The 23,152-nt window shown below is 41.4% G+C and overlaps 1 protein-coding gene across 3 annotated transcripts in view; it reads left to right on the top strand.

Moving 5' to 3' along the window:
• Positions 1–650: 650 nt before the first annotated feature.
• Positions 651–23,152, top strand: part of slc8a2b (solute carrier family 8 member 2b) — a 200,380-nt gene continuing 177,878 nt past the window's right edge. For 2 of the 3 annotated variants that reach the window (XM_085244317.1, XM_085244318.1), the window contains exon 1: positions 652–1,347. The gene's annotated coding sequence lies outside the window, so the exon portion shown is untranslated. Of the gene's footprint in view, positions 1,348–23,152 lie in introns of all 3 variants that reach the window. The other variant, XM_085244319.1, reaches the window with a different exon arrangement.

The raw sequence follows: 23,152 nt of genomic DNA, 5'->3' as shown, positions 1-23,152 counted from the left end.
ATGTTCCAGGGGCAACGTATATAATGAAAACTGAGCACTGGCCATTTCACTCTGTTTATTAAGACTTCTGCACAGGTTTGTGAATGCCTGCAGGTGTGTGAAAGGGAACTTAAATGGTAAACCAAGACGTAGATATTGGTAATATTAGAAATGACTATGAAGATAATAATAAATTATACAATTAAAAGAAAGAAAAGCAAGAAGAAAAGCAGGCTTGTACAGTGCGTCTCTGTCATCGACTCAGTCTGGCAGGATTTAGTACAGCATGTTGTTATACAGACTCACTGATTGACTGCGTTTCCTGCCTGCTTGGTCAGCAGGCCTGTGCCGTCAGAGCGGAGCCTGAAACATCACACACTGGCTAAGTAATTGTCCCTGCTCGATACCTCGAGAAATGCCCCTGCAGCTCATCTCTCCCCTGCAGGCTCCCCAAAAACACCCCACGTCACCCCCCTCTAGGTCGACTGAGGAAACGTCAAGCTGTGGGCGCCTGATAGTATCCAGATTTAGCAAATACATTCTGATTCCTGACAATGTATAAAATTAGTATATTTATATTAGAAACCAGTGTGAAGGCTGTGAGGATATGAGCCAAGTGGGCTGCAGAACATCCTGTTATATTCCTGGTTAATCAATTTTCAATTTGCTCTGTTTTGTCTCTTCTGCTCTCTGTTCTTTCTCCTCTGTATTTCTTCTTTTCCTTTCACTGAAATCCTCCGATTTGTTTCCTTGCATTCCTTTCTTCTCCTCCTTGAGTTCAATCACTCTTACCCCTCCCTCATCATTTCCATTACTTACTTTGCCCTCCCCCGCGTAATCCGTTTCTTTAATTTCCAAAATGAACCTGTTAATTTAGTCTCCATCTCCTTTATTTCCTTTTCACTCTTTTTCTTTTATCCTCCAACTCTCAATATCAAAACTCACAAGTGTCTCCCTTAATCAATCCCTCCTTTCTCCTCCATCATTTTTGTTAATTCTTTCTTTCTTCTTTTCTTTTTCTGTTTCTAATTTTTTGTTTGTTTTTTCATCTTCGCGTCCTTCATCTCTTTTAATCCCCCTCTCTCCTGTCAGGCACTCTCTCCACAGCTATCCGCGCCCCCGAGGAGAAAACGCGCACCCCGCCCCGCCGCGCGCCTTCTGTGTGCGTGAGTGAGAGTGAGGGACCGCGGGGAGGGGGAGTGCCAGCTTGTTTGTGCAGTTTGAGTGTGCCGGGGTGAGAGAGGAAGGGAGAGAGCCGACAGTAGGGACGGAGCGCAGAAGCGAGCGCAGTTTTCTCTCCCAGGCTTTCGCACAAACCTCACATAGTATGCGTAAAGATTCGAGTGCAGACCGGCACTAGACCAGAAGGTAAGAGAAATGCTTCACACTTGTGCTCTGTCTGCGCGCAGTGTGTGTTTGCTGCGGTCGTTTGCCGTGTGCACTTGCTCCTGTGCCCCATGTGGGCATCACTGGCTGCCGATTCCGACCATGTGGAGCTGCCTGGCGGTGCCAAAAACTAGTCTCGCAGTGACAGAGGACGTCTACGTGGAAGTGCTGTTAGTGCGTCAAAGCCTGTAAATTGGTTAGGAACCTCCGTCTTTTGTTATAAGTCAATAATCCTGATTTGAGAGAGCTGATTCTCGTTGTGAAGATATTTAAACTAAATTAATCATTGCAAGCTTTCCTCGCTGCTGAAGCATCTCAGCATTGACTTTAAGTTTTTAGGAACGTGAGTGAAATGCTGAGCACTTCGCAGGGATTTCAGTGTGTGAGACGAACACGAGCATGCTGACTCGCTCCTCTGAAGTGTCTCCTAGTTTAACGAGCGCTGCTGCCCAGTGTGGCCCCGGAGGGAACCTGGGAGCGCGTGTTGTGCTCGGGCGCAAGACTCACATGAGACACTGACATTTTGGCTGAAACTGCTTTCATTACAGAGAAAACGAGTAGCAAACGCTCCCGTGATTAAATAATGTGCGACACGAATGTGCGCAGTTTGGCGCTGCTGTGTGATTGCACACGCCGCATGAAGCTGGTGTAGTAATTCTGACATTGCGCCTCTCGGCTGCAGAGACTGGTGTCAAACGAGCTCAAAGAAAAATGCAACTTCTGGTTGAGGTTTCAAAATAAAAGACGCTGCAGAGCAGACTGTGGGGGAATTGCATCCCTACAGCCCGACTCCAGATAAACTCTTCAGGGTTGCGCGATAAGCTTGTTGTCATGTGTGAACATCTCCACCAGATAACCAGAATTTACGAGCTCTAATGAACGACGAGTCCAGTTTATCTTGGGAACTGAAGCATCGGTGTTCCGGTTTATTCCGCTCTCTCTCTGTCCATCCACCCTGTCCGAGCAGCGGTTGGGGTGGTTGTAGCCTGATAGTAATTCATCAAAAGCATTCCCCATTGTGCTCCAGACGCTGTAATATTTCAGCGTTTTGAACGATCAGGTCTGAAATGCTGCTTTTTTTTTTTTTTTTTTAGCGTCTTGGAATGCAGGTGCCGTTCACTGATGTTGCGTAACGGGCGCCCAGATGAGTTAAAACCGTCAATCTTATTTTGGAAACATGTATAACATGCGGAAATATAAAAGGAGAAATTAGATTTTCCTATACAGTTCAATGTGTTAATATTGGATGTGTATACGTATGAAATATTTTGAAATTAATGAAAATCTCATCCAGGAGTTGTTTCTAAAATTACAGGTTACAATCGCACTGGAACAAACTGGTGTTTGTTTCCACACACTGGGCTTTGTGTGTGTCTTCATCACCATTTCGTTTTCTGCTCAAGTGGTTTCTGCTCTGGAAGGTGGAGGCACAGAGAGCAGTGATGATGAATGTAGGATAGTTTTGCATTCACTTTGAAGCCCGGCTGTAGTTTTAATGAGGGACTCCTTTGTAGCAGCCGGACTGCAGCATGCAGGCTGTGGAGACGGGGATCCTCCTCCTGTTCAGCTGCAGCGGGGCTTCCCTGGGCTTTTCCTCTCTCTCTGTCTCTGCAGTTTTCCTGGGGCTTCCCTTTTTTCCCCTGCACCAGGCTTCAGCTGATCCCTCCCTCAAATCCATCTCTCTGTCTGTGGGGCTGTATAATTTCCCCGCTTCTCCCTCCCTCTGCCTTCCCTGGAGGAAAAAAGGCTGCAGCAAGCAACGTGCTGTAGATCCTACATGATAAGAAACACTAAACGGACGTAATGGAAGTGCAATACGACCATATCAGATACATGAGCTATTTAAACGTGATTGGATGTTTTTAATTATAATTAAAGTCATATTTCATGATTTACCTAACCCAGGGTGAAGATTTTCTGCGATCTTCTCGCCTTTCTGCCCTCTGTAGTCGGATATTTGCTTGCACAGCCCGCTGCGCGACTCCACCAACATATTTAGCTGCTTCTAAAAAAACATATCCAAGTGCTGTTTTAGTTTTTATAATAGCTAATGGATTATTAATCACCCCTTCTTCCCCTCTGTCTTCATCTTTCTCCCTCCCATCCATTATCTCCCCCCTCTGTTCTTTACTTTCACTTCTTCCCATCTTCCCTTCCTCCTCTCCAGCGTGCTTCCTCCCGTTCTCTCATCGTTTGCATCTTTTCTTTGAATTACATCTCACAACTATCGGGCGTTTGGCAGTTTCTCTTATCCAGAGGCGCTTACACACAAAGAGACTTTTGTTCCCCTGTTTTCTGCATCTTTTAACCTTTATTTACCCTGGGGGTGTTGTGCTTCTTTCATCACCGCCCCACTTCACTCTTGTTCATTTACAAATCACACTTGGGAAAAGCTCAGGCGTAACCACAGCCCTATACTGCTGTCTGCTGAGCACGGGGCTGTTACACAACTTTGTGCTTTCCAGCTCGCCTGTTAAAGTGATAATCTGAAACATAGGGTTGAATAAAATATTTGTTTTTAGCAGACAGCCGCATCAGGGAAGCTTTCCCAGTTGATGCCCCCACCTGACATGATAAACTGATGTATTTGTTTTTTGCTTTTGCTTTATACACACAACCAGAAATGTAAGGTTTCCATGGACACAGTCATGAACAGCACAGACAGGAAAGATTCAAACAAACAAGAGCTTTATTAAAATGTTTATGAGTAACACTTTGTAAAGTTGGCATGAAAATAAACTGAAAAACTTTAAAGTCTAACAAGAACCTGACTGGCTGTTTGGTTGATGACTTATAAAAAGTCAGAAATATGATGTTAAACACTTCAGAGCTGCAATGAATAATCAATTTATCGATGGATTAACTAATTGTATTTTCAGACGCAAATACCAACATTCGAGAACTTTGTTCTTTAATGTGAGAATTTGCTACGAGTCTTGGTCTTATTTTATAAGAAACTGAACTTGAGTATCTGAAAAGGTTTTTTGTTCACTTAATTTAGAGAAAGGATCTTCCTTTTGAAACATTATTTGGCTTTAATTTCAAGAGCTTAATGTGAGGTTCAGTCTGATATGGGCCAAATGTGGAGAATGGAAGAGACTGGCTGAGGTCTGGAATGACGGAGGTTGTGAATGATAGCTATTAACAGACAAAATAAGAACAATGGCACATCTGGGACATCTTATGACGCTCCGACAGAAACACTAGCAGGTCAGATTGTTTTTGTTTTATTCTTCCATAATGATTCCCTTATCTCTGCAAGGGTTGACAAATGTCAGTGTTATAGACTCATTTGAATTTCTTTCCTGGAAATCACTGCTTAGCACCTCATTTTCGAGGGCATCATGAACCTAAAGACAACAGGCATCTCTGATTGGTTCGTTCTCTGTCTCGGGTGTGAAAATGCTCTTTTATGACTCAATAATCTCCCAGTCTTATACAATGACCTTTGTAACGGACACAAATATCAACATTACAAAGATAAAACCTGATTCTGCACCAGAAAACTCCTAAAGCGAGCGGGAAAAAACCACTGCCTCTGTGGTGGCTGCAAACAGAATCTGCTTATTCCTCCAAGCGGAACATTGCCCTCGAGGGATTTGTAATCAACACACTAAACAGAATAAATCACACAGAGCCATGAACCAACCAGTCCAGGAACATTTATCTCCTATATCGACGCTATCTTTCTATCGCCTAATTATCCATCTTCCTCCTGACTCTCGGATCCTCCTCCTCCTCAGTCTGATTGCTCTCATGGGAAATGTACAGGGCTGTTTTTGTGCTTTCCCCGCTCGCTCTTTCCACAGCTTGTAATCACACAAATGATTTTAGTCGATTGCTTAAAGTTACCATTAAAAGGGGTAGGACAGAAAACCTGAAAGTTATGAATACCATCAACGGTTATTAACAATATGTTCATGCCTGTTCCTTCAAACCCCAAGAGTCCAGAAGAGGTTCTGGTTGATTTGGTAACATGCTGGTTGCTGGTTCCTCAAATATATTTCTCTCCTACGGCTCCCAGAGATGACGGGGTCCATTTGTGGTGCAGTTAATTAAAGTGCAGCTTGAGAGAATTCATCAACTCCTGATGTTTTAATAAACCAAAGGATTCATCAATTCCATCATGCAAATGCAATCTTGAGGACTTGTTTATCAAAATAAGAGCGCCTTCTGAAATAAGCTCTTAATTAGCACTTCCTCATACTTTGGAATACATTTTTAATTTGACCCGTAGAGAATGGCAGACATGCACACTGGCCAGTTCATTAGGTACACCTGCTAATACAAATATCTAATTGGGCACTGACTGAAGTTTGGTGTATTTTTTTTATTTTTTGTCAGAGATGATCAAGACGACCTGCTGCAGTTCAAACTGAGCATCAGAATGGGGAAAGAAATTAGTGTCTTTGAACATGGCGTGGTTGTTGGTGTGGTTGGTCTGATTATTTAAGAAACATAATCATCTCTAGGTTTTACAGAAGAGTATCCAAAAACAGAAAATATCCAGTGAGCGTCAGTTCTCAAGGAGAAAATGCCTTGTTGATGTGAGAGAGAGAGGGGACCAGAGTGCCTGGGCTTCAGTCTTGGATGATGTGATGAAGGGATGGTGGGGTCAGAATCTGACTAACAGCATGCTTTGAGGATGCCCTGTTTCAGCCCTTCAGATTGGTGACTGTGTGATGGTGTGCGGGATGTTTTCTTTCACACTTCGATTCCCAACTAAACATCATTTAAACACCACATTGTATTGAGTATTGTTGTAGATCTTGTGCATCCCTTTATGACCAGAATGTAACCATTGTTTGCTTGTGTTGTCCTTTCACAGTATGCTGTGAAATACGAGGCAATATCTCATTTTTGGATCTTTTCTTCATGTCTATGATTTTTATGAATGCCATAATGAAGCTTTAGCTTTTCATTGGTTAAAAATTAATTACAAGAAGGTGTTTGGCATGGATGTGTTGACTGAATATTACTTTGTAGTGTATGAACTTATTTTCTTATTATAAGAGAGGAGGAAAAAGCAGACCCTGTTTTATCCACTGAGCAGAAACAACCAATCTATACCACATGCACACGCAGCCACAGCAGATTCAGCTGCAGTCATAGAGGCTCAAGTATAATCTTTGTTCTTCATTCATTGCTGAGCAGTGCCTCAATTTAGCAGTGTGTCATAGCACCAACATAATACGCATTTCCTCTGGGATGAACAACATATCCTGATACTGTCTGTATGCAGCCGTGCAACGTGAAATTAACTCAAATGTTTAAAAAATGCAAAAGTCTAAACTTATCAGCTCACAGAAAAGACTGTTGTTTTGCAGATGCACTTTAGTGTGTGTGTGTGTGTGTGTGTGTGTGTGTGTGTCTTGGGACGTGAGTGCTGCTGCAGAGACTGCCTGCTGAGAGGCAGCTCCTCAGTTCCTCTGCACTCTCTTATTATCAAATGTGTGTGTGTGGAGGCAGTGAACATACACACTCTTTGTGTGTTGTATTCTTGTCAGTTTTTACATCACTGATGCATTACGGGCCTGAGCTGAGCTGCACTGTGAGCCTGCGTGTTGGGTGTCTTGGAGAATTTCGCTTTTAGTGCTGCTCGGTTACATAACCACCACCGTAACTTTGGCACGTCTTCGCTGATATTCGATTCCTCTGTCTGTCTGTCTTTAATCTGATTTGAATTTATTCCATCACCCTCTCGTTTACCCTTTCCTCCACTTTATCACTTATATATGCAGCCTCACTCTTCCACTCTGTTCCTCCTATCTGCTTTTAAAGCCCGAGTTGCATTAATATGAATGAGGATTATGGTGTCAGCTGCATGGATGCAGCTGTTTCATTCTGTCATAGATGTAGCCGCAACCTGTTTGACACAGAATGTTCCAAGTTCTCTGATGCTAACCACCATTAGCATCAATGCCTGTGTTTTCACACATTTCAATTAAAATGTGTAATTTGTTTCATAAATCGACATATTGTTAATGTATGAGGAGAGCTGAATACAGAGCAATGTGCCATGGATCTTTTCTTTGGCTTAACCCCGTATTTAATGATGGCTCACCATATGTGGAGCCTTCAGAGGATTACAATGATCTTTGTGATGGTGCTGTGTGTTTTGGCTCTATGGTGGATCACAAGGACGGCCCAGCCGCATGTAGACGTGTCGTCTGTCCTTATCTGCAGAGCTGATGTGGAACTTTGGAGCTGAGCTTGCCTGCATTAAAGTTCCACGACACCACTCTGCTGTATATTTGTCCTGATGGCTTTAATTAAACAGTTTATGATGATATGAAATATTTTTAAGCTTTGATGATTTAAATCTTTTTCTCTCTTATTTTTTTTTTTTTTATCATAAAGTGTTCACCTGTACTGTTGGGCTATCGTATGGATGTAATAAAATTATTAGCGCTGCAGCATGATCTCTGTGTTCAAATCAAGCTCTTTAGGCCCAGTTTTATTGCACTTCAAACAACATGTAAATAACAAAGAAATCGTGCAGTGGCACTGACAGCATCTGCTTCGTCTAAACAGTCGTTCCTGCTCAAAGGTCTTGCATTTACCTTTTTTTAAGGGTCTTTGAGGGTTAAAAAGGTTGCTAAATCTTCTTTATGTCATCCATTTCTTTCCCTCTCATCTCCTTCAATGACACCTTATGCATTTATCTTTTTTTTTTTTTTTTCATTCTCTGTTGGCTCTCGTGAAGTTTCACTTTTGTCCCGTTTGCCAAATTTTTCTCCTCATCGTTGTCTTTTAATCTTGCATTCTCACCCACGTTCATCTTTTATCCAGCCCACTCTCCTGTGTGTTCTCATTTTTGTCATTCCTCTTCTTTTTCTCTTGACTGATTTCTTGACTTTCATTCATTTCTCATAATATTATTTTGTTCTTTTACTGTTTTGTATGGCTGTGTGGTAATTTTTTTACCTTTTCCTTCAGCTTTCAGAGATTTCCTCTCTTCTTCATGCTGCATTCTTCACCTCTGTCTCTTTTGCCCTGCCGCCTTTTATACTTATTTTTTCCCAATATGCTGTGATTTATTTTATTACTTTCATTTCTTTAATTTGTTTAATCTCTTTGCCCCTTAAACGCTGTTCTTGGCTCATGTGCCTATTGCTGCTTTCAGTCATCTGTAATCAGGTGTTGGTGCAGTGTAGAGGATGCTGTGCAGGGCTCTCGTGTGGGCAGGTGTAAGTTGGATCATCCCTGAGCCTGTTGTAGATTTGAACATCAGCAATTTTTGGGACTCTGTGCCTCTTAGTAGTGTTATGGTGTTAATTTAATGGCACACCAGAGATAAAAGCTGCCCGCTCAGTGACTCTATCCTTTCTTACTCCCTCTGGTCTTCTTTCTCCAACTTCTGAGCCAGAGGTTTAACAAACTTCCAAAGTCTGAAATCCCATCAGTGCAATAAACTAATAGTGGAGTGAGCTGGTGCACCTTCTAACATGCTCATGTTAAGAATAACTTTAGAGGTAATTGAGACAAACAAGAAAGCTGAAGCCAAAATGTCACAGCTCAGAAAGTAGACCTGAATCCACAGCACGGACATGAAAAGGTAAAAAAGTCCATTTGTAATGTGCTTGAATCAAGTGCAGTTACAAGTAGGGCTGTTCGATATAACGATATATATCGGATAACGATATAAAAACGTCTGTTTCATTTTATACTGTTTGTTTCGTGGTGTCGCAAAATAAACTGTTTACGGCAATATTTTTTTCATGGTTTTGGTGGTCACTGTAGTGGCTATATTAATTTCTTAAAGTTCTCTCTTTCTCTTATATTTAATATAACCACACTACAGACGGACAAGTGCCTGTTTTTATGGGTTGTCATTAGCAACAACGACGGTAAAACCATCACATGTCCGCTTAAACCTTTCACAATAAAGCTTACCACCTACTCCAGATTCACAGAATTTACAGAAAATATTAAATTTTTTGTGATTTATATCGTTATCGGACGATAGATGTTTTATATCGGGATATGAGATTTTGGTCATATCGCACAGCCCTAGTTACAAGGCAGGTGAACAAGTCTGAAGAGATCAAGATGAAATTAAGCTCCAGGTTAGCAGGTAAGAACAAAACAAGAAGGTAAGAGGAAGAAAAGCTCAAGCACAGAACACAAAGACACATTAGCAAAGAATGAAGGTTCGCTTATAGACTGTTGTATACTGAGGGAAATGATAAATGAAGTGGACTAGCAAGATGGACTGGCAGGTAGGGGTGGCTGATCAGAAACAATGAGAGTTAGCCTCGTAAAAAACAGCAACAGGAACATTTCTTTGTTGAGATACGACTGCTCTTCGACAGGAAATGAACAAATGTTCCAATGAAAAATCACGTAACATGAAACTGTCCAAAAAAAGGGATGGAATTTCCCACGTGTTCTCATCCTGGGGATAAATAAAATGCCTTTTTGTCGCATGTCACCTGCATCTGATCTAGATGTCGAAAGCACAGTTTCCAAATGTTTTCGAGAGCGTTTTCAAAACGCTGCGTTTTCCTTCGGGGAAAACAGCGTCTCAGTGTGAACAGGAGGCCAAAACGGAGAGAAAACGATGCTTTTTCAAACGAAAACGCATTAGTGTGGACGTAGCCTCAGGTTAGCTATGTGTGGTCACTTTGCTCTTTTTTTTTTCAGACTTCCTGTTTGTTTGTTCTTTTTCCTTTTTGCTTTCACTCACTGGGTCGACTCAGGCAGTAAAAACTACTTAAGTTTTGAAGAGCTCTGCTGCCAAAGATCAGCGTGTAGGTAAATAAGCTGCACCATTACCTTTGAAAAAACTGGATTATTTGATTTCCTTGGTAATGAGAAAGGGCTGAAACGGCCCTGCCAAAGACTGGTAACCTGTGTGCACACTGCTTCTCGCCTTGTGGATGGAGAGCTGGATGGATGGTAGGTAATGAGAAAGGGCTGAAATAATCTGGTGGTGTGAAGTAGAAAACCTATTATACCCCAGTCCTATTCTACCTCCCCAACTAGTGAAATAGAATTTAGCTAGGTAAACAAATAAATACACCCTCTCCAGAGATGAAGGCATGATGTCCAGCAACAGTTCTCACCAAGCTGATTTATTACAGTTTTTGCCCGTTGCCTGAACACATTTTGCAAAACTTTGCTCATTGTGCCAAAACCCTAAACACAAGTAAACATTACACAACACTGGGAAATATACCATTCACATCTGCACCAAATTGAAACTCTACTCTCAAAACCTAAACTCTGCTATCAAAACCTAACATTCCTTTGTCAAAATGTAACTCTGTTGACAAAATGACACATACTTGCATCATATGCAAACACCTACAGAGCAGGGGGAACACACTAGTCTACTTTAAAGTCAAAGTCAAAGTCAACTTTATTTGTCGATTCTGCCACATGTACAGGACATACGGAGAATAGAAATTGCGTTACTCTTCAATCCCTAGATAAATAGCAGATGAACATTTAAATATATTTAAATATAAAAGTGATTAAAAAAATGCAAGTAAAATAATTAAAAAGTAAAAATTTAAATAAATACAATTTTACATATAACAAGAAAGCTATATAATATACAATATAATGGGTAAGTGACATTGAGTGTAAAAAGCACTGCAGTCTTTGATTTCCATTGTTCATTCAGAAGGCATATTTTCAGGAGACACATTTGCAAACAACCAAAAAAGCAAATAGGCCTACTCAATATTGTACATTGCAGTACCATGAATTCAGATAAAGCAAAAAAACAAAAAACAAAAAACAACCCATAATACAGTAATAGAAAAAACACTATACTGTAAACAAAAAATCATGACAATTGTGCATACGTGGGCTCATGGATCCCGCCGTCTGTTGGGGTCTGGCCACAGGACCTCATCAACATCGCAAGCAATGTCTTCTCTCGCTAGGCACTGGGGAAAATATCCTCTTCCATGTCAAAACCATCCATGGATTGCTGTCACCTGAATGTCGCCGCAGGCCTGTTCCATTGCCTGCAGAAGAGGCATGCAGGCATGTAGTTGGCGGTCATATACACGCCATCTCCAAGCCGAAAAAAATTCCTCTATAGGGTTTAAAAATGGTGAGTAAGGGGGCAAGCATACCACTTCAAGTTGACTGTGGTTGGAGAACCAGGCCTGGACCAGAGCAGCCCGATGGAAACTGACATTATCCCATATCACCACAAACCTGGGCTGATCTGGTCTGTTCTGTACAACTATATCATGGAGAGCATCTAGAAATGTGAGTATATGTTGGCTATTGTATGGACCTAGTTTTGCATGATGATGCAGAAGCCGTCGAAGGCTTATGGCGGCACACAATGTGATATTTCCCCCGCGCTGCCCTGGAACGTGCACAATTGCCCTTTGGCCAATTACATTACGACCCCATCGTCTTGTTTTGCACAGGTCGAATCCAGCTTCATCAATGAAAATGAATTCATGAGGCTGTGCAGCTCCATCCATGGCCAAGATTCTCTGTAAAAAAAAAAAAAAAGAGAGAACATATTACTGTACTACAGTGCTACACATACAGAACCCTCACCCCATCACACGGGTACCTGTGTAGCTCTCAGAATGTATTCATGTGGTACTGATATGGTACATATTCAGCTCGAAGTCCTTTGACCCTGTCACTGTTCCTCTCAAATGGGACTCTGTAGAGTTGCTTCATGGTGATGCTGTGTTTTCCCAAGATGCGTCTGATGGTGGTGATGCTCACATGGTTTATGTTGTTGAACACTTGCCTGTCTGCAAGTATTTGCTTTCGTAGCTGGTGGAGACGGATAGCATTGTCTGCCCTCACTAGGTCCACAACGGCAAGTTCCTGCCGTTGTGTGAACAGGCGTTGCCGTCCTCCCCCAGAAGGTCTTCGAGTCATTCTAGAGAAATACAACCACATATTGTCATTGGTTTGCTTATTTTTCTTACAGTACTTTACTGTATATACTGTATCATCCACTGTACAACACTGTACTTCAATATAAGTAATCATGGTATGTTTCACAGAAACTACCACTTTGGCTGCAAAAGGAGCATTACCACCCTGCAATACCCTGTACACTTGATATGGTAACTGTAGAACAGTACTATAAAAACCATCTGAGTAGAGTAGAAGGCAGTGAGATGAAGACAGACCTGTTTTCTAGTCGGAATTTTCTTATTACAGATGCCACTGTGAAACGGCTTAGATGTGGGTGGACTCTCTGCCCAGCTTCCCTCATAGTCAGGCCGTGGTTGATGACATGGTCCACCAAAGTTGCTCTTACAGTTTTTTCTGATTGCTTAAGCACATTTTTTGTAACTATTTGCTAATTTTGCAAAACTCTTCACACAAATAAGAAAACCTGTCACCCAATAATCAAAACATTGTAGTTCTCTTGCAAAAGCAAACACAGCTAGATTAACTCTTCACACCTTTGTAAAAATGGTGTTTCCGTATCAAACAGTACACACAAGCCATCATCTACTAAGCACACAATGCGCCAACTGCACACTTATAGTATGAATACAAAACACATCTGGCTTTTGCTTTCTCTGTGCACAAGGTAGGCTATGTCAGTTTGAGCTCATACTTCTGTCATAGATCCATAAGCATAGAGGGATCCAAACTTCAAGTACTGGTGTTTATTCAAACACATCAAAACAAACACAAGTGTTTATTTCCAAGTATAGGATTATTTGCAATCGCCATAATGACTATATGGGTTACTTGGTCTGCAGTGAACATGCTTCCTCTGCCCCCAGCATCTGGTCATCTAGCAATTCTGTAAAGTAACAATTTCAGTATTTTTACATCAATGGTATTGGTGTGTTTCTCATTGGCATATGGCTGTGCTACAAATCTTTGTGCGAAGTGACTGTACTAACCGATTCCCATTTCAAAATGTCCTTATGATGCTTGCTACAGTGTAGCGGCTCGAGTTAGGCTGGACCCGTTGGCCAGCTACCCTCAGGGTCATTCCACGGTTGATGACATGGTCCACTATTGTAGCTCTGATGTCATCAGCAATTCTATTTCTTACTCTTCCTACCCTTCCTCTCCCCCCTCCTCATCTTCCTCTCCCTCCTCCTCGTCTTCCTCTTGCTCCTTCTTGTCCTTGTCATCCTCTTCATCCTACTTCTTCACCTCCACGTCCTCTTCCTCGGCCTCCTCTACTTCTCACTCTTTCTGCTCCCTCCATTGTACTCCGCACACAGAGCTTACCTGTATTATAGTGCTTAGGCTGATTGCAAAGTGAACTAATTAACTAAAGAAGTTTTCACATGTGAAAGTGTGCCAGACAGTTGGCAAATTAGTGTTAATGATAGCCATACATGTGTATACTTTTGCTAGGAGTGTGTTGGGAATTTGGTAATTGAGTGTTGTGCAGTGAATTGTGCCTACAGTTTTGCAAAGTGTGTGTTACAAAATTGCAAACTGAGTGCAAAGCAGTTTTTGTGCTTTTAGTTTTGCAAACTCAGTGAGTGGTTTTGCTATAAGTCTGAATAGTTTTAGAGATTGTGCTACAGGAATCACAGTTAGGGTTTAAGCATTCAGAAAAAACTGTATATCATCAGAAATATGGGTCCGTGCATGGCCTCTTTGACCTCCTCCTCCTCTTCCTCTTGTTCTCCCTCCATCCATGCTTGCAAAGTTCTTGAAATGGCTAAACTGAGGGCTTTTTGTGGTTGGCTAATTGGTGTTCAGTTTTGCAAGTAAGTGCCTTCAGGTGTATATTTGAGTGGTTGCAATTACCCGATGTGTTTTGTATTTTGGATACATGTGTTTTCCAAATGGCACCCTGAAATTTCATTTTTGAACGAAGTGTCTTATGTATGAAATAGAGTGTAGTATGCAGGACCATGTGTGTTGCATAAAGGAGTAAGTGTGTTGCATAATTGCAACCAGAGTGCAAAGCAGCACTTTTGTTTAAGGTATGGGTACATGTGTTTGAGGTATGGTAACAAAAGCTTCAAGTTGTGTTACTTTAGTATAAGCATGGGTTTATAGTGTTCAAGCAACGAGCAAAAACTGTAATCATGAAGTGAAAGGAAGGAGAACAAAGGAAAAGTGCTAACCTATATCCAACGTGTGACTTAAATTAGGGATGAATACAACACAATCAAACCAAAATAAGAAGGAAAAATAATCTCTAAATGTCCTTTTATCAGACTGGACTTTAATAAATGAGACTGCTGAGTGCTCGTTACATGAAACTGCTTGATCGTCGGTGTCACTGTTTCTCTATTTTAATAAACCTGAATGAAGGATTATTTTTGCATAAACCAAACAGGTGAAAACAAACTCCACTCTGATAACTCTGTTGCACAAACAAACATTTCTAATGTGCAGATTACAGCACACCAGATAGGATCTTATAGATGTATTAAAATATTTTCTTTAAATCTCTGAATAGGAAAAGACTTATCAACAAAAATCCTGATCCTTTTTTTTTTAAGACTTGGTGTGTTTCATCCTCCTTTTTAAATATTCATCAGACTATTTTCAGCCTCTGCTGAAGGCAGTCATCCAAAATGTAAATGTCATCTTGGGATAAAAACCATTACTTATCATGCTCTGATGAAAGACCCTCCCACTCTTTTGCTCTCTCCTCTTTGTGATTGATAGATTCTGTGCAGTTATTTTTTGGGCCTCCTCTTCCTCCACTGCCCTTCTTTTCCCTCGCCCCTTCCTTCTCACATCATCCACCCTCAAGTTACTCTGGTCTGAACTCCCTCACACCCTCACTTTGCCTCTTTATGCGATCGACAGGGAATAAAAGTGTCCGCTTGTGCATTTCTTTCTCCCGAGGGATCGGCAGAACAAGAAAGAGAGTCATTAGTGGTTAGTGATGTCACACGTTAGCATGCAGCCCTCATCCCTGCTTTCAGCAGGCTGATGTTCGCTCTGCAGCTGCAGACATCTGAGTATCATTTAATGTGGATGTTAAAGGGTTTCTGTTTCCACCATTTCAGTCAAGTAGATTTTAGCCCGTATGCCATTTGTGTGCGCCGAATGACTCGATACACAAACACTAACTTTGCACGAACATCTGGTGCGATACACGGTCCTGTCAGTGGTATCACATCACATGGTAGTAACACACCAAGACAGCCAAGGATGCTGCAGCTTAGGCAGTAAAGAAAAAAACACGACTTCCTGTAAACAACCTAACAAATCGCAGTGATTGGAATATGAGGAAACACACAATGGTCTTCAAAATGAACACTGCTACAACTATTATTGCCTTTTTAATATTACGTACAGACTTCCAAAACACCACAAATCCCAAAACGCTCAGGATTCAAATGAAAACTAAAGATGAAAGGTGTCGGCTTTATCCTTCTATCACTTCTACCATTGCATTGACACTGGACACCATGACTTACAGTCTCATTTCTTGGCCTATTTCACAGACCTTGGAGAATCTGGATGTTGTTGTTGTATTGCTTCTAGCTTGTGCTGGACTGACTGATCATGTGCTCCGTGTCCTCCATCTGCTTTCTGCTTTTTCCTGTAGTTTTTCTGCCTGAGTGACAAACACGATCTTAGGGTTAGACTTTCCTCTCCTGCTTTAGCAGTGCAGGCTTCTCACATGTTTCCTTACATAGAGAAATGCCAGTGTGCGCTAGTATGCAAGTTGTGTGCAGATTACACATCTTTTGGTTCAGAATGATTCTGTGAGAACAGAATCATCCGACAAATAGATATAGTAACATGAGATGTCATTCATATTGAATGATTTTTATTTTTACCATCCTGACTGAATATCTGAGATCTCTTCAAACTCTAAAGAATCTTGACGAGTGTTTAAACTAGAACAGGAATTATATGGTTTGTTTAAGCAGGATTTAAGATGCTAATGTTTTATGATACTTGGTTTATTTTCCCTGTTTTAATAAACTGGAGTATATCTCATGCTGTCGTATTCTGATACTTCAAAGCTCTTCAACAAGTAGATGATTTAATTAAATGATGAAGTGTCAGTGACTGTTTTAAAAGTATTAAACATATAGCTCAACAGTGAAGTGCCATAAAGATTACGGGTGATTCGCAGCGTGTCCCTGGATGTACTGATGCATTTTTACACTCTTTGCTGTAACTGTGGGATACAAACAACAAACTTTTTAAAACTTTAAAGCCCGCAGATATTATTTGATCTTTTCTAAAGGATCTCTGTGGGTGTTCTTTTGGAGAAGACTCCGACTTTGTTCTTTTTGTTTGCGCTCTGCCAGCATGAGAGTGAACATGCATTAACTCTGCTGCTAGAGTTGAGTACTTATGAGACAGTTCTGCAAAATAAGGTTTTTGTTTTTACCTCTACTGGCAACATTTTCACGGCTCTCTTTCTATAAATATACACTCACCAGCCACTTCATTAGGTACACCTGTCGAGCTGCTTGTTATAGGAAACATCTATCGGCCAGTCGGCAGCTCAGTGCATTTGGGTATGGAGACATGGTGAAGATGACCTGCTGAATTGAAAATATCAGTGAGCAGGGGGAAAATGCCTTCCTGATGTCACAGGAGAATGGCGAGGGGGCCTTGAACTGGTTACAAAGAATCACTCGTTACAACCAAGCCTCGTTCTTTTGGGATTTTCTTCCTGTTAAAAGTGAATTCTTCCTCCCAGTTGTTGCCAGGTAGGAGATTGTCTGTCTGATCTTTGGAGTTTTCACTTCAATGCTGTGAGATCTTTACCTGTGGGATAACTGTTGATACAAACCGGTGATTTAAAAATAAAAAGGAACTGAATTAACCTCACAGTGAGCGAGCTGTTGCTATTTGAAGCTACAAGTTATGAATGTTTGATGATTCAAAGAGTTTTTCTGCAACTTTTTTCATTCATTTGTTATGAATGAAGCTCAACTGATTCATTTGATCTGACCTGTCATTGTTTTTATTAATAGATGTGCAAAATGAATATATTTGATAAAACATACAGACACATCGTTCCTATTCAACAGATTGCCGTGTTCGCTTGTAACATATGGGAGAAACTGAGCCTGCTGAGATGAGCAGTGTACCCTGCAACAGCGCCAAGCACGCACATGCACATGCACACACGCACATGCACACACACCTCTCTACCTTACTGGTCCACCCACCTAAACTCATTGGTCCAAGCCCAGGAACTGTTGCACCAGCTGGCGTCATGTTGGCTGCTGTCCTTATGTAACAGGGGTGTGCTCACGTAATCTTTTTCGATTGTTTTCCGTTTCGTCACAAATCCACATCCTGACTTGAGTTGAGACTCTGAGAACTGAGCCTTTGATGACGTAGACACACAAAGGCTTTCAAGAAGAAGGAACAAAACAAACAGCATAGAAAATCAGAACACTTTTCAAGAAAATTCACTCAATTTCTGTTAAAAAAACGATGTCCATCTTCTTTGTCTTTCATTAAGTTGTATTTCATTAATTATTCATCACGTAGTCCCTCCTGGCTATGTAACGTGTAGTTGTACATATATACAGTTTTTCTTGTGAGAAATTGAACTGAAACTGGTCATCCAAAAGCTTTTTGTTGCTTCTTTCATGAATCTCTCAGGGTCTCAGTATTGAGCTGTTACGCTGTCTGAAGTACAAGCAGCTTTTTTTATCTTTCTTGTGAATTAAGCTTTGATGTTAATGTTTTTTTTTAAGATAAAATATGCAAATATGCAATTCTTGGCATATGTGCAAGACTGGGCAATAGGTGGGGGAAACATGCTTATGCTGCTGTCTCACTGGAGTTTGACGATGCTGCTGTGGTGGTGGAGACGTTTGTAAGTGTGCTGGTGGGAGAGGCGATGGGGGGATGCAGTATCGGGATGCAATAGGCCCTTTTATTTATGGAATTCATGCATTATGTTCTGTGTGGTGTCTGAAGTACATATTTGTATCAAGTGTTCAGAGAGCTGCTTGTGGTACTATGGCTGTAATGGAACTGTACATGCATGAAGCTACATTTTCCCAAGGGCGGCAATAACGGCTAATCTCATCTGGGTCAAAACGTATTTCATGAATTTGTTCTCCTGCTTTTCCCCTTACATTTCCCTTTTAGATGTCTTCTTCCAGTAACTCTGTGTTATATCTAGGGGCGGGAGTCACCAGTCATGCCATGATATTATCACAATACTTCATACTGTTTGATCACCTTTTTTCAAAGTCACATTTTCACACTAAGGAAAAATTAGCTTGCTTCAGTTTTTTTCTTTTAGCTATAAAATGTAATCGTCAAGGACACCAACGCTCGCACACACAACCTACCATAAAGTGGCCAGATGGAGTCAGACTGCTATCAGTCTGATATCAGTGTGTGATTGAAAGGGGTCAAACTGCCAATTAGATGCAATCTGTTTCTCATAATGTAACAATTAACTGTGATAAATTGTTGAAAATCATATATCTGTTTCTGCCTGCAAATTCACAACGTAACAAATTAACTGTTACGTTTGCACTCAGTAACCTTCCTGCTCGATAGCGATATAACCAAAATACAAACAACCAGTCAGGTCGAGTCTCCTCGAGTTGTGCTCATTGACAAAGACTCCGACATTCATGAATCAGACAGCATTATTTGCGAGCCAGATCCTTTGTGTAAAATATGGACCAGTTCAAAAAGGAAAGTGATGTTTGTTCTGTGACAGTTTGAGGTGACATGGCACAGAGCAGGTGGATGGAGTAGACTGGGAAGTAACAGTGGAAGCTGCCTGGACATGTTGGGAAGACGAGAACAAATAGAGAATGTTTGATCATACTTTGTAGAACTGCAACTCAATAGAAAGCAACATTTGAGCACTGGCTCATGATTTTTATGCAAGAATAACGAGAGTGCACGTTCAGGCTTGAATGGGAGACCAAGAGTAATGGAAAGTATTCATAATTGAAAGGACCTTTTCACAGATTGATTGGTGGCTTGTATCTGATTTGTTTAAACGACTTGCAAATATAGCTTTTCTTGAGCAGAAATCTTTATTCATCAAGTATGATCAACGATGTCTGCCATTAAAAACAAAAAAGAATTAGCTCACGTAGTTGCATTAAACCCAACAATCGGCTCCTTAGTGCTGGAATATTCTGTTTCCTCATCTTCCTCCTACTCTGCACTGATCATTATAATTAGATTGAAGTCCTTTTCAACCACAATCTCATCGAATCTTCACACAAACACACGCACGCTGCAGCTGGTTATTGCTTTTTAAAGTCCGTCCTCCTCCGCACATCCACACACTGTGACTCATCGTGGATCCACTGTGACCACATCAAATCCTGTCAATGACCTCTTTAAACCCGTAAACCAGCTGAGTGTATGTGTGTGTGTTTATATGTGCGTCATTTGCGTTGTCAGTATATCCATACTCCACAGTCGGAAGCTTTCTTCATTCTGCCCTCTCTGGCTCCAGCAGTTATATTTTTAATTAACTGAAAAATCACATATTGGCTCCGGCAGATGCTGCAAATTGAGTTTTCGAAATCAGAATCTGGCTAAAACAATTTTTTCCACCAGACTTTGTTTTAGCATCACTTTTCTGTTACACAACAACAGCAGCGTGTCCTCTCTCGCTGTAGAGAGGACACGCTGCACATTTTTCCAGACTCTAATTAAAACCCTGCTTACATTAGATAATTATACTTTCTTAAAATAAAACGATGCATCTCTGCAATTACAGATAATTGCACAGAGTGATAATCGGCTGCCTTTCCAGAGAGCCTTTCTGCCTATTCCACCATCTTGGACTGCAGCTAGTGCTCTGTAATCTCATTGTAATGGTACATGAACCAAGTCTCCACCTTCTCCTGGTTCTGTTGCATGCGGCCCTCCAGCTCAGTGCAGAGCTCCAGCTACGGTCCAAGATGGTGGAGGGTGAATCAGCCACAGGACAAGCAAGTCTCTGCAGAGCCACAGCAGTGACTGGTCAGCCTGCCAGTAAAAGGCAGCGCAACTGAACTTTCAGAGTATGAGTGAGGGAATGTCTGGTAGTTAACTGATTCGGGATGGCAACGTCCTCCCGCACTGATACTAAATGTTGGGAAAAACCGTGGTTATCGTCTAATGCTTGTACTGGTTTGGCACAACTGAGGTCAAAGGGCAGGGATAGCTCAGTAGGTAAAGTGGTCGCCCCATGATCGGAAGGTCGGCGGTTCGAATCCACTTAACGGCTACCCTGAGGTACCCCTGAGCAAGGTACCGTCCCTACACACTGCTCCCCGGGCGCCTGCTTAGTGGGCTGCCCACTGCTTCACTGAGTGAATGGGTCAAATGCAGAGAAAAACAAGTAATTTCCCCATGGGGATCAATAAAGTATCCATTATTATTATTATTATTATTAAATGCGACCCCCCCCGGGTCTAACTGTGTTATGAGAAACAAGCTTACCTCTGTGAGCAGCTTCTATTGAACGCTGTAAAGCTTTCATGTGTGCTGATTGTGTTTCTGTGTGTTTTGTGCTGCTGTTTCATGTCAGCTGTGTGCATTCGGTAATCCCATGTAATCCTCCATCATCTGATGCGTGTGTGCTTGCTTCAGTTTGTAGCCATATGGCCATAAGTACAGTCCTTTTGTAATCATGACTATAAGTGTGTTACATAAGATATAAACATTCACACTGTCATGCAGAGTACAGTCATGTGACACATCGGGCTCTTTAATTTGCCAGCTGTGATGGTGATGATGCATTCATGCTTGTTTTAGCACTTTTTATCCAAGGAAGGCTTTGCGCAGCACTTTCTTCCTGTTAGAGTAATTTCTCATTCTGCAGTAATAGTAGATGTGAGTGAATGACATCATTTCTGATCTGATGACGACTGCACAAATCTGCAAGCCTCTGCAACAATAATATCTGTGAGTCACTCTGCTTGTCGTATGTCAGATTAATATCAAGTGCAAAGCAGCATCCCAGAGTTTCCTGCTCCAGCAAACATTTTGTTATGGAACACCACAAACTGGCTGTGGATGCATCCTTCAGAGGCCTCTGGCTCGAATTATGCAACTCCGAGCTCACTGTTGATCCTGTTAAAATGTGGTACAGTTAGTTTGGCTTGTTAGGAAAAAACCCAGCTCCTTTAACAACACTCGGATCTTGAAGAAGACAGACTGCGTTCTGTTCGTACAGATGTTCATATCAATGATAAAATATTAGGGAAGTGGAGCTGTAGATGTATGTCCAAACATGTTATAAGTATCTGTTTGCAGACACAAACACATGTAAATTTTAAAATGCTTGCATGGATTCTTTTTCTTTGTAAACTGATGATTAAATAAAGTCAGTCATTCAGGCCAAATCTCCTACTAATGTGTTGAAACAGATGGAAATGCTCCAGTAAGAGAAACTGAAGACACTCATAGGTTTTGTCCAAGTTCTGAAAGCAAGAAAATGAAATTGAAAACCTATCCTGAGGGAGTCCAAGTGTCTTGGTGTGAAAAGTTGATCTGTGTTTGTTTGCAGTGAATATTTCCACGGGGTGTGTTTAACTCATTTTCTGCTGCTTCATTTCTGTTTATCTGAAAAGCTTTAGAAAATTATTTCTCTGGAGAAGTTGTGCTTTTGCGTTCTGTGTCGTTAGAAATTAATCAAGAATTATCCAAATCCTAAATAAGCGGGTTGAGAGAGAGAGAGCGAGAATGACGTGACAGACTGATTTTATTAGCTCTTGGACGTTTTTCCTCTTCCGTGTTTCGCCCTTTTTATTTTACACTGAGTCAGAGCCGGGGTGAGTCGTGGTGGCCGTCAGGGCCGCTGCTATTGTTACAGCAGGATAACTGGAACGTGGCTTTGGATGCTGCTGTTTTAGCACACAGCTCAACTCGCAGCATCCAAACACACTCGCACAAATTACACACATTTCTGAGTTGGTATGAAACTGTTCTTCGTGACTCTCTTTCTCCATCATCCCGGCAGGGTGATGTGGTTAATAACGTAAACATGGCACCCACATAAGTTCATCAGATGCTTCTCTTACGCCGGCGCACGCTGGCTCTGTGGGTTTCTCCCCCTGTGTGTCAGCAGGAGCGATTGTTTTTGTTCTGCTGGTAGCATTGTGTTCAGGGTTTGCCCCTCTTGTCTGGCTGCCTGCATGCACCAGTGTCTGGCTGCTCGGCCTGATAACTCTTTTTTTGTTCTGCTCTTTTAGCATCACAGTCACATCTACAGCAGAGTCAACTTTCAGCGAACACTGCTGCGAGTCTGTTTCTTTGTAGATCAGTTCTGAACAGAAGGTGGGAAGATGATCAGGAATGCTGAACATTTGCTGGTTACAGCGTCTCAGGAGTATTTTCTCTGTGTAAGTCCAGCGTGATTGACATTATTATTTAAAGGCATGCTTTTATGCTTTAATATAATTTACATTGGAGTAAGCACATATTGACACATGTACAACCTACCCCCCTGAGTCAGCGGATATGCCAGGACCCTTAGAATTGAAGTAAAATGAGTTGTTTCAAACAGAGGAAGAGCTGAGGGCTGTACCAAAGCCCAGTATAAGATTCACAAGGATTACTTTGAACTTTCAGGCAAAGCTACTCTAGTAGAAACAAAGCATGAAATCACAGAGCTGGAAACGAGCATGGCTCCAAGGTAGAGTGTGTAGAGGTCATGGAAGAGTCATTACTTTGATAAGTAATTACAATTTCTATTAAATTGAGAGATGTTGTCTTAAATAATATGATGTCTTTTGAACATCTTGGTTTTCTCCTTGAGGAGCTGGATGAAGTCGTCACATCTGCTTAGACTGTTTGACTGAAAATGGATGGCTGGTTTTATTCACTATAGTCATAGTAGTGAAAGTTTTAATTACACCTCCACAGCAGGATTATACTAAACATCACCAGATTG

This window comes from Mchenga conophoros, linkage group LG14 (assembly GCF_057382185.1).
Source record: "Mchenga conophoros isolate Kocher_MC1m ecotype Shallow Benthic linkage group LG14, M_conophoros_male_GT1.1, whole genome shotgun sequence".
Classification (NCBI taxonomy): domain Eukaryota; kingdom Metazoa; phylum Chordata; class Actinopteri; order Cichliformes; family Cichlidae; genus Mchenga; species Mchenga conophoros.
Note: the sequence above shows the minus strand (reverse complement) of the source record. Positions and strands in the feature narration are given on the sequence as shown.